The sequence below is a fragment of the Canis lupus genome, chromosome 9, assembly GCF_048164855.1.
Source record: "Canis lupus baileyi chromosome 9, mCanLup2.hap1, whole genome shotgun sequence".
Taxonomy (NCBI): Eukaryota; Metazoa; Chordata; class Mammalia; order Carnivora; family Canidae; genus Canis; species Canis lupus.
The window spans coordinates 10185950-10199141 of record NC_132846.1 but is presented as its reverse complement, the minus strand read 5'-3'; the positions used below and the strand labels follow the sequence as shown (position 1 = coordinate 10199141).

Sequence of the window (13192 nt, the reverse complement as noted above, 5' to 3'; positions counted from 1 at the left end):
ACACAGAGAAAAAGAGAGAGAGGCAGAGACACAGGGAGAGGGAGAAGCAGGCTCCACGCAGGAAGCTTGATGTGGGACTTGACCCCAGGTCTCCAGGATCATGCCCCAGGCTGAAGGCAGGTGCTAAACCACTGAGCCGCCCAGGGATCCCAATTCCCCAGTCTTTAAATAAGTGCTGTGCATAATGACTCATGACTCCCTTCCCAAAAATACAGTATGGAAAGAATTAAGTACAATTACTTAACAGTGGGGAAGTCTGAGAAACACTACCTCAACCAGGTAATCAAGAGCCACATCAACAGTGATAAGTCATGTTGATAGTATGTAGATTGGTATGATGTGAGGATAATGGTACTTCAACTCTATGATCTTCCTTCCTCAAAAAACATCTAACCCCTGTCTACTCATGAGAAATACATAAGACAAATCCTAATAGAGGAGCATTTCACAAAATACTTAATTAATACTCCTCAAAACTGTCAAAATCATTAAAAACAAGAGAACTCTGATAACTGCCAAAGCATAGCCTATGGAGGCCTGACAACTGAAATGCATTACAATATATTGGATGGGATTCAGGAACCATAAATGAAAATAGGACATTGAGTAAATACCAAGGAAGTCTAAATAAAATATGGACTTCAGTTAAAAATAGTATATCAATATTGGTTCATTACTTGTAACAAGTGTACTATGTTAACATAAGATGCTAATAGTAGGGAAAACAATACAGAGTTGTATAGGGAAATCACTACTGTCTTCATGATTTTTTAATAAGTCTGAAATGTACTAAATATAAAGTTTATTAACAAAATATGCTACTTAATTTACATGAAATAGAAAAAAAGCCTCCAAATATTTAATGCTAATGAAAATTTTACATAAGGGACGCCTGGATGGCTCAGTGGTTGAGCATCAGCCCTCAGTTCATGGTGTGATCTAGGGTATAGAGATCGAGTCCTATATCCGGCTCCCTGTGAGGAGCCTGTTTATCCCTCTGTCTATGTTTCTGCCTCTCATGAATAAATAAATAAAATATTAAAAAAAAAAAAATTTACATCAAGAAACAAGGAAGAAAATAAAACTAAATCATTCACCCGGATGAGTAAACAGTTTTAGAACTAGTAGTCAAAATGGAGATGACAAAAACTTCCACATTTGTTCTTAATGTAGTAAGATAAACAAGAGAATAGACCATTCTTTCTAATCTTTCTATCTTTAATTTTACTGGGCAATTTATATTTTTACCTTTAGCATCCTAAAATTCTTTGTTTTACATAATATTTCCCCTTATTATAAAATTAATGCATATTCATTGTAGAAAATTTGGAAAGCATCAAAAAGTGTAGAGAAGAAAATAATACCTACAATTGCCTTACCTACCCAGTTATAACAAGTCTTTAAAATTTTAGTATTTTATTTTATTAAATTTCAGATATTATTTAAAATAAGTATTTCTGTAGTAATATGCTACAGAAGTAATATGCTAATAAGTATTTATGTAGTAATATTACTGAGTAATTTGCAGAGTTTTTTGTTTTGTTTTTTAAGTGATTCATTTCTGCTTTTCAATATGTTGGCATGGAACTTAAGAAAAACAGGTTTTTGTTTTTTGTTTTTTTTGTTTTTGTTTTTGAAGTTGAATTCTTTTTTCTCAATTTTATTTTATTCTACTTCAATTTAGTTAAAATTCAGTGTATTATTACTTTTAAGGGTAGAATTTAGTGATTCATCAGTTGCATATAACACCACATTATATCATGTGCCCTCTTTAATGTCCATCATCCAGTTATGCTATGCCACCACCCACCTCCCCTCTAGCAACCCTGAGTTTGTTTCCTTTTTTTTACCTTTATTTAAAATACATTTATTTTTTATTGGTGTTCAATTTGCCAGCATATAGAATAACACCCAGTGCTCATCCCGTCAAGTGCCCACCTCAGCGCCCGTCACCCAGTCACCCGCACCCCCGCCCAACTCCCCACCCACCACCCCTTGTTCATTTCCCAGAGTTAGGAAAAACAAGTTTTAGTGTTTTTTAAAAGTTCTTCTTCAAGGACTGTTCTAGTTCTCTCTTCACTGTCACTAAAGTAATGCTGAACAAAAATCCTTCATGATGTGAATAATGAAAAATGTGTGTAGTTCTCTAAACTTAGGAGGTATATTACATTTGCCTTTGTGACTTTATTGGGTATTAGGTTGGGATTGTAGGGATCCCTGGGTGGCGCAGCGGTTTAGCACCTGTCTTTGGCCCAGGGCGCGATCCTGGGGACCCGGGATGGAATCCCACGTCGGGCTCCCTACATGGAGCCTGCTTCTCCCTCTGCCTATGTCTCTGCCTCTCTCTCTCTCTCTCTCTCTCTCTGTGACTATCATAAATAAATAAAAATTAAAAAAAATAGGTTGGGATTGTGAATCATATTTAAAACATTACTGAAAAAAATAAAATAAAATAAAACATTACTGAATCCACCTACATAATTTTGCCCATAATGTATTCTAGAGTTTGAATATATGGTATTACTGGGTAAATATTTTGAGGATATGTAAATAACTTTACATATAATTATATTAGTGAGACGACATCACATAAATTATGCTTATAGAATGACATTTTGCCTGCATGCACTTGCTAGTCAAATAAAATAAGTCAACCAAGTTTTAAAACTATCCAAACTGATTGACATCTTAGACACAGAATCAATTTGAAAATCCTTTTCACTTTGAGAGAATTATTCATTTAACAAATATTTGCAAACTTATTGTATGCCAGGCTCTGACACAACAATGAACCGAGGAGAAAAAGTTCCGAGCTTCATAGAACTTTAGTGGTGGAAATTATCAGAATAGGAATTTTAAAAATGCATCTCATTAAATGCTAAAGTTTTTTTTTTTTTTAGATTTTATTTATTTAGTCATAGACACAGAGAGAGAGAGAGGCAGAGACACAGGCAGAGGCAGAAGCAGGCTCCACACAGGGAGCCTGACGTGGGACTCGATTCCGGGTCTCCAGGATCACACCCCAGGCTGCAGGCGGCGCCAAACCGCTGCGCCACCGGGGCTGCCCAATGCTAAAGGTTTTAATGGAAAAAGTAGACAATATGTAAGAACAGATGGATAAAGTGAGCAGAGAGATGAAATATTTAAGAAAGAATTAAAAAGAAATCTTAGGTATCAAAAACAGAGTAACAGAAATACATAATGCCTTGGTGGGTTTCTACAGTAGACTGGACACAACTGAGATCTGAGTATCTCTGAGCTTCAGGATATGACAGTAGAAACTTTCAAAACTGAAAAGCAAAGAGAAAAAGACTGATAAAAAGCAATATCCAAGAACTGTGGGACAACAATAAAAGATGTAACAGATACATAATGCCAATACCATCTAAAGCATTTCTGACTGAGAATTTACCCAAATTAATGTCAGATGCTATACCACAGATGCAGGAAGCACAGAGAATAAGAAGCAAGATAAATTTTAAAATCCTATATGTAGGTATATCATATTCAACTTCAGAAAAAATCAAAGATAAAGAAAACATCCTGAAAGAAGCCAGAGGGGGGAAAAAAAACCCACATTGCCCATAGGAGAACATAGATAAGAATTATATCATTCTCAGAAACCACTCAGGCAAGAAGATAGAGAAGTGAAATATTTAGTGTTAAGAGAAAATAAGCTACTGCCCTAGGCTTCTGTGACCTGTGAAATTATCCTTCAAAAGTGAGGGGAAAATAAAGACTTCCTTAGATAAACAATAATTGAGAGAATAAGTAGAATAATACTTTGGGGAGGTTACATAATTGTCTACGTAGGAAATCCAAAAGAATTGACAAAAAAAAAAAAAAAAAAAACTCCCGAAACTAATGACAGATTATAACATGTTTGTAAGATTCAAGGTTAAATGTCACTTGCTTTCCAGAAACAGACCCCTACATACAGAGAACAAACTGATGGTTGCCAGAGGGGAAGGAGAGAGAGGCAAAATGGATGATGGGAAGTAGGAGATATAAGCTTCCACTTATGGAATGAGTAAGTCATGCAGATAAAAGCTATGGCATAAAGAATATAGTCAATGGTATTATAATGATGTTGTTTGGTGACAGATGGTAGCTACACTTGTGGTGAGCATAGTATAACATATAGGCTTGTCACATCACCATGTTACATACCTGCAACTAATGTAACATTGCATATCATACTTCAATAAAAAGAAAATTGTTTTTCCATATACCAGCAATGAGCAAGTAGAATTTGAAATTAAAAACAGTATTATTTACATTAATACCACAAAAAATGAAATACTTAGGTATAGATCTGACAAAACATGTACAAGATCTATGTGAGGAAAGCCATAAGACTCTGATGAACAGAATCAACTGAATAAATGAAGAGATATTCTATGTTTATGTATTAGGAAGACCCACTAGTGTCAAAATGTAAGTTCTTCCCAATTGATCTGTAGATCCATTACAACTCCAATCAAAATCCCCCTAGGTTGTGGATATGAACAAACTGATTCTAAAGTTTATATGGAGATTCAAATGACCCGTAATATCCAACTGAATATTGAAGATGTAGAAAATCAGAGAAGTGATATTGCCTGACTTATGACTTACTTTAAAGCTATAGTATAAGGTGGGGTATTGGTGAAAGAATAAACAAGTGGATCATAGAAATAGAACAGAGACTCAAAATCAGACCCACATAAATATAGTTAACTGATCTTTGACAAAAGGAGCAAAGAAATACCATGGGGAAAAGGCACTCTTCGAGCAAATGGTGCTGAAACAACTGGATATCCACATGCAAAAAAATAAATCTAGACATAGAGCTTATACTCTTCATAAAAATTAACTTTAAATGCTTCACAAACCTAAATGTAAAATGCAAAATTATAAAACTCCTAGAATATATAATAGAGAAAACCTAGGTAACTGTGGATATGGCAGTGACTTTTTGATCTAACACAAAAGTCATGATCCATGAAAAAAAAACAATTGATTTTCTGGACTTTATTAAAATTAAAAAACTCTACTGTGGAAAAGACAATGTCAAGAGAATGAGAAGATAAGCCAAAGACTAGGAGAAATTGTTTATAGGAGAAACGTCTGATAATGGACTTTTATCCAAAATATACAAAAAAACTCTTAAAACTCAGCAATAAGAAAATAACTTGATTAAAACATGGGCAAAAGACTTGAACAAACTTTGACTAGAGAAGATATACAGAAAGCAAGTAAGTATATGAAGAGAGATTCAACATTCTATGTCTTTAGGTAACTGAAAATCAAAACAATGAGCTACCACTACACATCTATTAGTATGGCCAAGATCCTAGACATTGGACATACTGAAGCCTAGCAAGTATGGAGAGTAACTGGAATTCTCATTTATTGCTGGAGTGAATACAAAGTGTTAAAACCACTTTGTTAGACAGTTTGGCAATTTCTTACTAAAGATGTTCATACTATATTATCCAGCAACTCTACTTCTTAGTGTTTACTTATACTAATGAAAACATATCCACATAAAACCTGCATGTGGATGTTTATAGCAGCTTTATTCATATTGCTGAAACTTAGAAGTACTACAATGCCCCTCAGTAGGAGAATTGGTAAACTGTGATACATCTAGAGAATGGAATATCATTCAATGCTAAAAATAAATGAATTGTCAAGACACTGAAAGACACAGAGGAAATCTAAATACATATTCCTAAGTTAAAAAAAAAAAAAGCCAGTCAGAGAAGGCTACATGCTGTATGACTCTAACTATATGTCATTGAAAAAGCAAAACTCTGTAGACAGTACAAAGATCAGCGATTGCCAGGAATTGGAGAGGAAGAAGAGGTAAATAAGGAAAGCACAAAGGATATTTGGGGCAATGAGATTATTTGATATGATACTATCATGGTAGATGCATGTCATTATATATTTGTACAACACCATGAGTCATCCTTAACATAAACTATAGACTGTGGGTGTTAATGTGTCAATGTAAGTTCATCAAACATAGATAACAAATGCACTATTATGGTGTGGGATGTGAATAGTGAGGGAGATTATACACTTGTGAGAATAGGGAAGTATACAGGTACTCCCTACCTTTTTTTTTTTTTTTTTTTTTTTTTTGCTGAGAACAAAAAACTGCTCTAAAAATTTATATTTAAAAAAAATGAAATGGTGTGACTGAATTTTCTAATGAAATATTCTGGTGGAAAAAAGTCAAAAATATCTAATTTTTCAGAATTCTATGTATTTCCATGAAACACAAAACTATAAAATATAGAGATAAAACATATAATTTATTTTCATGTGGATTTACAATTGGGTTTACAATTTATATAATGAAAGACAATAAGAAATTGTACTTTTTTATAAATTTATTTTTTATTGGTGTTCAATTTACCAACATACAGAATAACACCCAGTGCTCATCCCGTCAAGTGCCCCCCTCAGTGCCCGTCACCCATTCACCCCCAACCCCCACCCTCCTCCCCTTCCACCACCCCTAGTTCGTTTCCCAGAGTTAGGAGTCTCTCATGTTCTGTCTCCCTTTCTGATATTTCCCACTCATTTCTTCTCCCTTCCCTTATGTTCCCTTTCACTATTATTTATATAGTGAAATGAATGAGAACATACAATGTTTGTCCTTCTCCGATTGACTTACTTCACTCAGCATAATACCCTCCAGTTCCATCCACGTTGAAGCAAATGGTGGGTATTTGTCGTTTCTAATGGCTGAGTAATATTCTATTGTATACATAGACCACATCTTCTTGATCCATTCATCTTTTGATGGACACCGAGGCTCCTTCCACAGTTTGGCTATTGTGGACATTGCTGCTAGAAACATCGGGGTGCAGGTGTCCCAGTGTTTCATTGCATCTGTATCTTTGGGGTAAATCCCCAGGAGTGCAATTGCTGGGTCGTAGGGTAGCTCTATTTTTAACTCTTTGAGGAACCTCCACACAGTTTCCCAGAGTGGCTGCACCAGTTCACATTCGCACCAACAGTGCAAGAGGGTTCCCTTTTCTCCGCATCCTCTCCAACATTTGTGGTTTCCTGCCTTGTTAATGTTCCCCATTCTCACTGGTGTGAGGTGGTATCTCATTGTGGTTTTGATTTGTATTTCCCTGATGGCAAGTGATGCAGAGCATTTTCTCATGTGCTTGTTGGCCATGTCTATGTCTTCCTCTGTGAGATTTCTGTTCATGTCTTTTGCCCATTTCATGATTGGATTGTTTGTTTCTTTTCTGTTGAGTTTAATAAGTTCTTTATAGATCTTGGGTACTAGCCCTTTATCTGATATGTCATTTGCAAATATCTTCTCCCATTCTGTAGGTTGTCTTTTAGTTTTGTTGACTGTATCCTTTGCTGTGCAAAAGCTTCTTATCTTGATGAAGTCCCAATAGTTCATTTTTGCTTTTGTTTCTCTTGCCTTCATGGATGTATCTTGCAAGAAGTTACTGTGGCCAAGTTCAAAAAGGTGTTGCCTGTGTTCTCCTCTAGGATTTTGATGGAATCTTGTCTCACATTTAGATCTTTCATCTATTTTTTTTGTTTTTTTGTTTTTTATTTTTATTTATGATAGTCAAACAGAGAGAGAGAGAGAGAGGCAGAGACATAGGCAGAGGGAGAAGCAGGCTCCATGCACCAGGAGCCCGACGTGGGATTAGATCCCGGGTCTCCAGGATCGCGCCCTGGGCCAAAGGCAGGCACCAAACCGCTGCGCCACCCAGGGATCCCTTTTCATCCATTTTGAGTTTATCTTTGTGTATGGTGCAAAAGAGTGGTCTAGTTTCATTCTTCTGCATGTGGATGTCCAATTTTCCCAGCACCATTTATTGAAGAGACTGTCTTTTTTCCAGTGGATAGTCTTTCCTCCTTTGTCGAATATTAGTTGACCATAAAGTTCAGGGTCCACTTCTGGATTCTCTCTTTTGTTCCATTGATCTATGTGTCTGTTTTTGTGCCAGTACCACACTGTCTTGATGACCACAGCTTTGTAGTACAACCTGAAATCTGGCATTGTGATGCCCCCAGATATGGTTTTCTTTTTTAATATTTCCCTGGCTATTCGAGGTCTTTTCTGATTCCACACAAATCTTAAAATAATTTGTTCCAACTCTCTGAAGAAAGTCCATGGTATTTTGATAGGGATTGCATTAAATGTGTAAATTGCCCTGGGTAACATTGACATTTTCACAATATTAATTCTGCCAATCCATGAGCATGGAATATTTTGTGTCTTCCTCAATTTCTTTCAGAAGTGTTCTGTAGTTTTTAGGGTATAGATCCTTTACCTCTTTGGTTAGGTTTATTCCTAGGTATCATGCTTTTGGGTGCAATTGTAGATGGGATTGACTCCTTAATTTCTCTTTCTTCAGTCTCACTGTTAGTGTATAGAAATGCCACTGATTTCTGGGCATTGATTTTGTATCCTGCCACACTGCCAAATTGCTGTATGAGTTCTAGCAATCTTGGGGTGGAGACTTTTGAGTTTTCTATGTAGAGTATCATGTCATTGGCGAAGAGGGAGAGTTTGACTTCTTCTTTGCCAATTTGAATGTCTTTAATGTCTTTTTGTTGTCTGATTGCTGAGGCTAGGACTTCCAGTACTATGTTGAATAGCAGTGGTGAGAGTGGACATCCCTGTCTTGTTCCTGATCTTAGGGGAAAGGCTCCCATTGCTTCCCCACTGAGAATTATATTTGCTGTGTGCTTTTCATAGATGGCTTTTAAGATGTCGAGGAATGTTCCCTCTATCCCTACACTCTGAAGACTATTGATCAGGAATGGATGCTATATTTTGTCAAATGCTTTCTCTGTATCTATTGAGAGGATCATATGGTTCTTGTTTTTTTCTCTTGCTGATATGATGAATCACATTGATTGTTTTATGAGTGTTGAACCAGCCTTGCATCCCAGGGGTAAATCCTACTTGGTCATGGACCCATCTTTTTGCTGTCTACAAGAGACTCATTTTAGACATAAGGACACCTACAGCCTGAAAATAAAAGGTTGGAGAACCATGTATCATTCAAATGGTCCTCAAAAGAAAGCAGGGGTAGCCATCCTTATATCAGATAAACTAAAGTTTATCCCGAAGACTGTAGTGAGAGATGAAGAGGGACACTATATCATACTTAAAGGATCTATCCAAGAAGAGGACTTAACAATAATCAATATATATGCCCCAAATGTGGGACCTGCCAAATATATCAATTAATAACCCAAGTTAAGACAGATTAGATAATAATACACTTATACTTGGTGACTTCAATGTAGCGCTTTCTACATTCGATAGGTCTTCTAAGCACAACATCTCCAAAGAAACAAGAGCTTTAAATGATACACTGGATCAGATGGATTTCACAGTTATCTACAGAACTTTACATCCAAATGCAAATGAATACACATTCTTCTCAAGTGCACATGGAACTTTCTGCAGAATAGACCACATACTGGGTCACAAATCAGGTCTGAACCGATACCAAAAGATTGGGATCATCCCCTGCATATTCTCAGACCATAATACCTTGAAATTAGAACTAAATCACAAGGAGAAGTTTGGAAAGATTTCAAACACGTGGAGGTTAAGGACCATCCTGCTAAAAGATGAAAGGGTCAACCAGGAAATTAAGGAAGAATTAAGAAGATTCATGGAAACTAATAAGAATGAAGATACAACAATTCAAAATCTTTGGGATGCAGCAAAAGCAGTCCTGAGGGGGAAATACATCGCAATACAAGCATCCATTAAAAAACCGGAAAGAACTCAAATACAAAAGCTAACCTTACACCTAAAGGAGCTAGAGAAAAAACAGCAAATAGATCCTACACCCAGCAGAAGAGAGTTAATAAAGATTTGAGCAGAACTCAATGGAATAGAGACCAGAAGAACTGTGGAACAGATCAACAAAACCAGGAATTGGTTCTTTGAAAGAATTAATAAGATAGATAAACCATTAGCCAGCCTTATTAAAAAGAAGAGAGAGAAGACTCAAATTAATAAAATCATGAATGAGAAAGGAGAGATCACTACCAACACCAAGGAAATACAAATGATTTTAAAAACATATTATGAACAGCCACACACCAATAAATTAGTCAATCTAGAAGAAATGGATGCATTCCTGGAAAGCCACAAACTACCAAAACTGGAACTGGAAGAAATAGAAAATCTGAACAGGCCGATATCCAGGGAGGAAATTGAAGCAGTCATCCAAAACCTCCCAAGACACAAAAGTCCAGGGCCAGATGAATTCCCAGGGGAATTCTATCAACCGTTTAAAGAAGAAACCACACCTATTCTACTAAAGCTGTGTGGAAAGATAGAAAGAGATGGAGTACTTCCAAACTCGTTCTATGAGGCCAGCATCACCTTAATTCCAAAACCAAAGACCCCACCAAATGGAGAATTATAGACCAATATTTCTGATGAGCATGGATGCAAAAATTCTCAACAAGATACTAGCCAATAGGATACAACAATACATTAAGAAATTGTTCTTTTTTTAAAGAGGGTCTTCAGGGTAGTATTAGCAGTTGAGATAAAACTGAAACACAAGACAAGCCTCGTCAATGTTGGTGGGAAATTGGATGAATTTAAAAAACATCGGAGGGACACGTGGGACAAAGTTTGTGACGTAAGGTTCAGATTGAAAATAATTGGCTACAGATTATGCTATAGTCTGACTCCGTGGAATCAAAGTATATGATGAGGCGCTATTATTTTTCAGGTTTATAACCTTTCTGAGCTAAGGAACTGTATGTGAAAGCCGAGCATCCTGAAAGCTATGAAGAAATGTTTCTTCCATTTAAAAGAAAACAAAGTAGAAGGTAAATAATTATTGACAGTTTCTACTGGGAGCTTTAAGCGGTTTCTTTTTCTCTACCAGTTTTTTTTTTTTTTCCTTCCTATATAGTCACTCACAGTTCTGTTATTTTCTTCTTACGCAGGGCTAATGGGCGGATGACATAAAGTGTAAAGTGCTAAGGTGATGGAATTATCAGAGTAGATACTGTCATTAGCTATGTGTATTCATACTCATAGATTAGTACACAAACCACTTTCTTCAGATCTCACCATCTAGAGCTATGTAGACCATGCTTAAATTCAGGCAGCCTTGGTGGCACTGCGGTTTAGCGCCGCCTGCAGCCCAGGGCGTGGTCCTGGAGACCCTGGATCAAGTCCCAGGTAGGGCTCTCTGCATGGAGCCTGCTTCTCCCTCTGCCTGTGTCTCTGCCTCTCTCTTTCTTCATCTCTATGGATGAATAAATAAAAAAGAAAATGCTTAAATTCATTCACTTAGTCATCCATTCAATGATTATTTATTGAGCACTTATTATGTGCAAGGTGCTACTACTCTGGGATATAGTCCTAAGCATAAGAAGAATCACTTTGCCCTTATGGAACTTACTGTTGACTGGAAGAGATGGACATTAACCAAATAATCACATACAATGTCAAGGGCTAGGGTGAGGCAGTGCATAAGAGTGTACATAGAAACTCAGCTTTGGGAAGTCAGAGAAAAAGTGTCCCTAAAGAAGCATAAATTAAGCTGAAGTCAAAGAATAAATAGCAGTTATCTGGTGGAAGAGGGCAAAAAGAGCAGTCCAGGTAAAAAATATTTAGTTAAACATATTGGCCTAGACAGGGCTTAATATGAGTTTACTATCAACATGTAACAGTAAATAATAGAATAATTACTTACACAAAAGATACAACTGACTTTTCATTAAACATTTTTTTCAAACTCTAAAAGTATTAAATTGGCTCTGTTACGGAGATGAGATCATGAGTGGATCTTTTTTCTTTTATTTCCTAATTTCTAAATATAGTTGAAATTATTTCATATAATGGGAATATTTTATGAAAAAAAACAAACAAAATAATTGCATTACCTCTATTGTATTTTATTAAATAGCTTGTATCCTTGCTTCTTTATTAAAAATATTTAGCATATAATGCTTTATTTCAATTAATGTATACTGAATTTTCTCAAAGATACTACATTCTTTTAAATGTCTCTGTTTATAACCTAGGCCATTCTTGGCCCAGAGGCCAGCCTTATAAGGGGAAGGGGTGCTGTACCCCAAGACGGACCTTGAGACCAGTCAGAATGCTCATTATCAGTCCAATTATCCCCTGATAATTGGCCTGCCTGTGGGAATAATAGGCTGGGATGATTTAATTCAGTCCTGATATATTTATATTTATACAATCCTACACACTGCATTCTAAACTTCTTAACTTTTCCCTAAATAATGGAAGAATCTGATTCTAGCTGTTAGAATACTTTATTTGCTCAATATTTAACTTCCTTTAGACACTGAAGAACCACTCTACTGAGACCCAGGGAATGTTTCTTGTTTGTACTAAACTTTGCAGTGTTGGCAATAAATCTTACATAATGTCCAGCTTTCTTATTTTGTCCCTTTACAGCATTCTCCAAAAAGACAAATCTCCCTTGGACTCTGCGAAATTTCGTCATAGGATAACACTCTTAGAATGGAGTCACTTGGCTTGTAAATGCTTACCAGCATTTCAACACTTCTAGATGACTGGCTGATGTCCAAATGAGTCTAGGAAATAGCCAAGAAGAGGAATTGTGATGGAATTTTACAGAGGATAGGGTATTTGCTTTTGTGTGTTTCTTGAAATAATTAGGTTGAATTAGGTTACACTCATGGTATAGTGTTTTAAAGTTTCCAAGTTGAGATTCCAGTATCCTTACTTTTTTGTATCTTGTGCTCCTGAAATATGTTAGCAGGTGGAGATGTTTGCATCCTCTAGATCTGTTTTTTTTTTAGATGCATAAATTTATCTGTTTAATAAATAGTTCATACACTGGCCAGAAACCAAGTGGACAAACTGTACTCACTAACCCTTTAATACTTGGCTCTTTTGTATAATGACCCAGCCCATTATTAGATAATGAAAGAGTGTATGAGAAAGTGGGAGATTATTTATGATGGAAACAAAATGAAACTAATGGGACAAGATTTGAAAGCTGTGATGCATGAAAGGTGCTATGCAGGCAGCTTTGGCACCATGACAAGCAGAGAGAAAGGCTCAGTGGGAAGCAGCAGTGTGAACATGACTATGAAAAAGAAAGAATGGATTTCCTGAATGAATCCTTGCCATCTGGTGTTTGTTTAATACACAATGAAGGTCAAATGGCTA

At 36.2% G+C, this 13192-nt stretch overlaps 1 long non-coding RNA gene across 8 annotated transcripts in view; it reads left to right on the top strand.

Moving 5' to 3' along the window:
- LOC140639762 (uncharacterized) overlaps nucleotides 1-13192 on the top strand; it is a 309354-nt gene that overhangs the window by 125078 nt on the left and 171084 nt on the right. For 6 of the 8 annotated variants that reach the window (XR_012036384.1, XR_012036388.1, XR_012036385.1 and 3 more), the window contains one exon: nucleotides 10746-10845. The exons of the other annotated variants lie outside the window; for them this stretch is intronic. This is a non-coding gene — a long non-coding RNA (uncharacterized lncRNA). The remainder of the gene's footprint in view (nucleotides 1-10745; nucleotides 10846-13192) is intronic. 8 annotated transcript variants of the gene reach the window in all.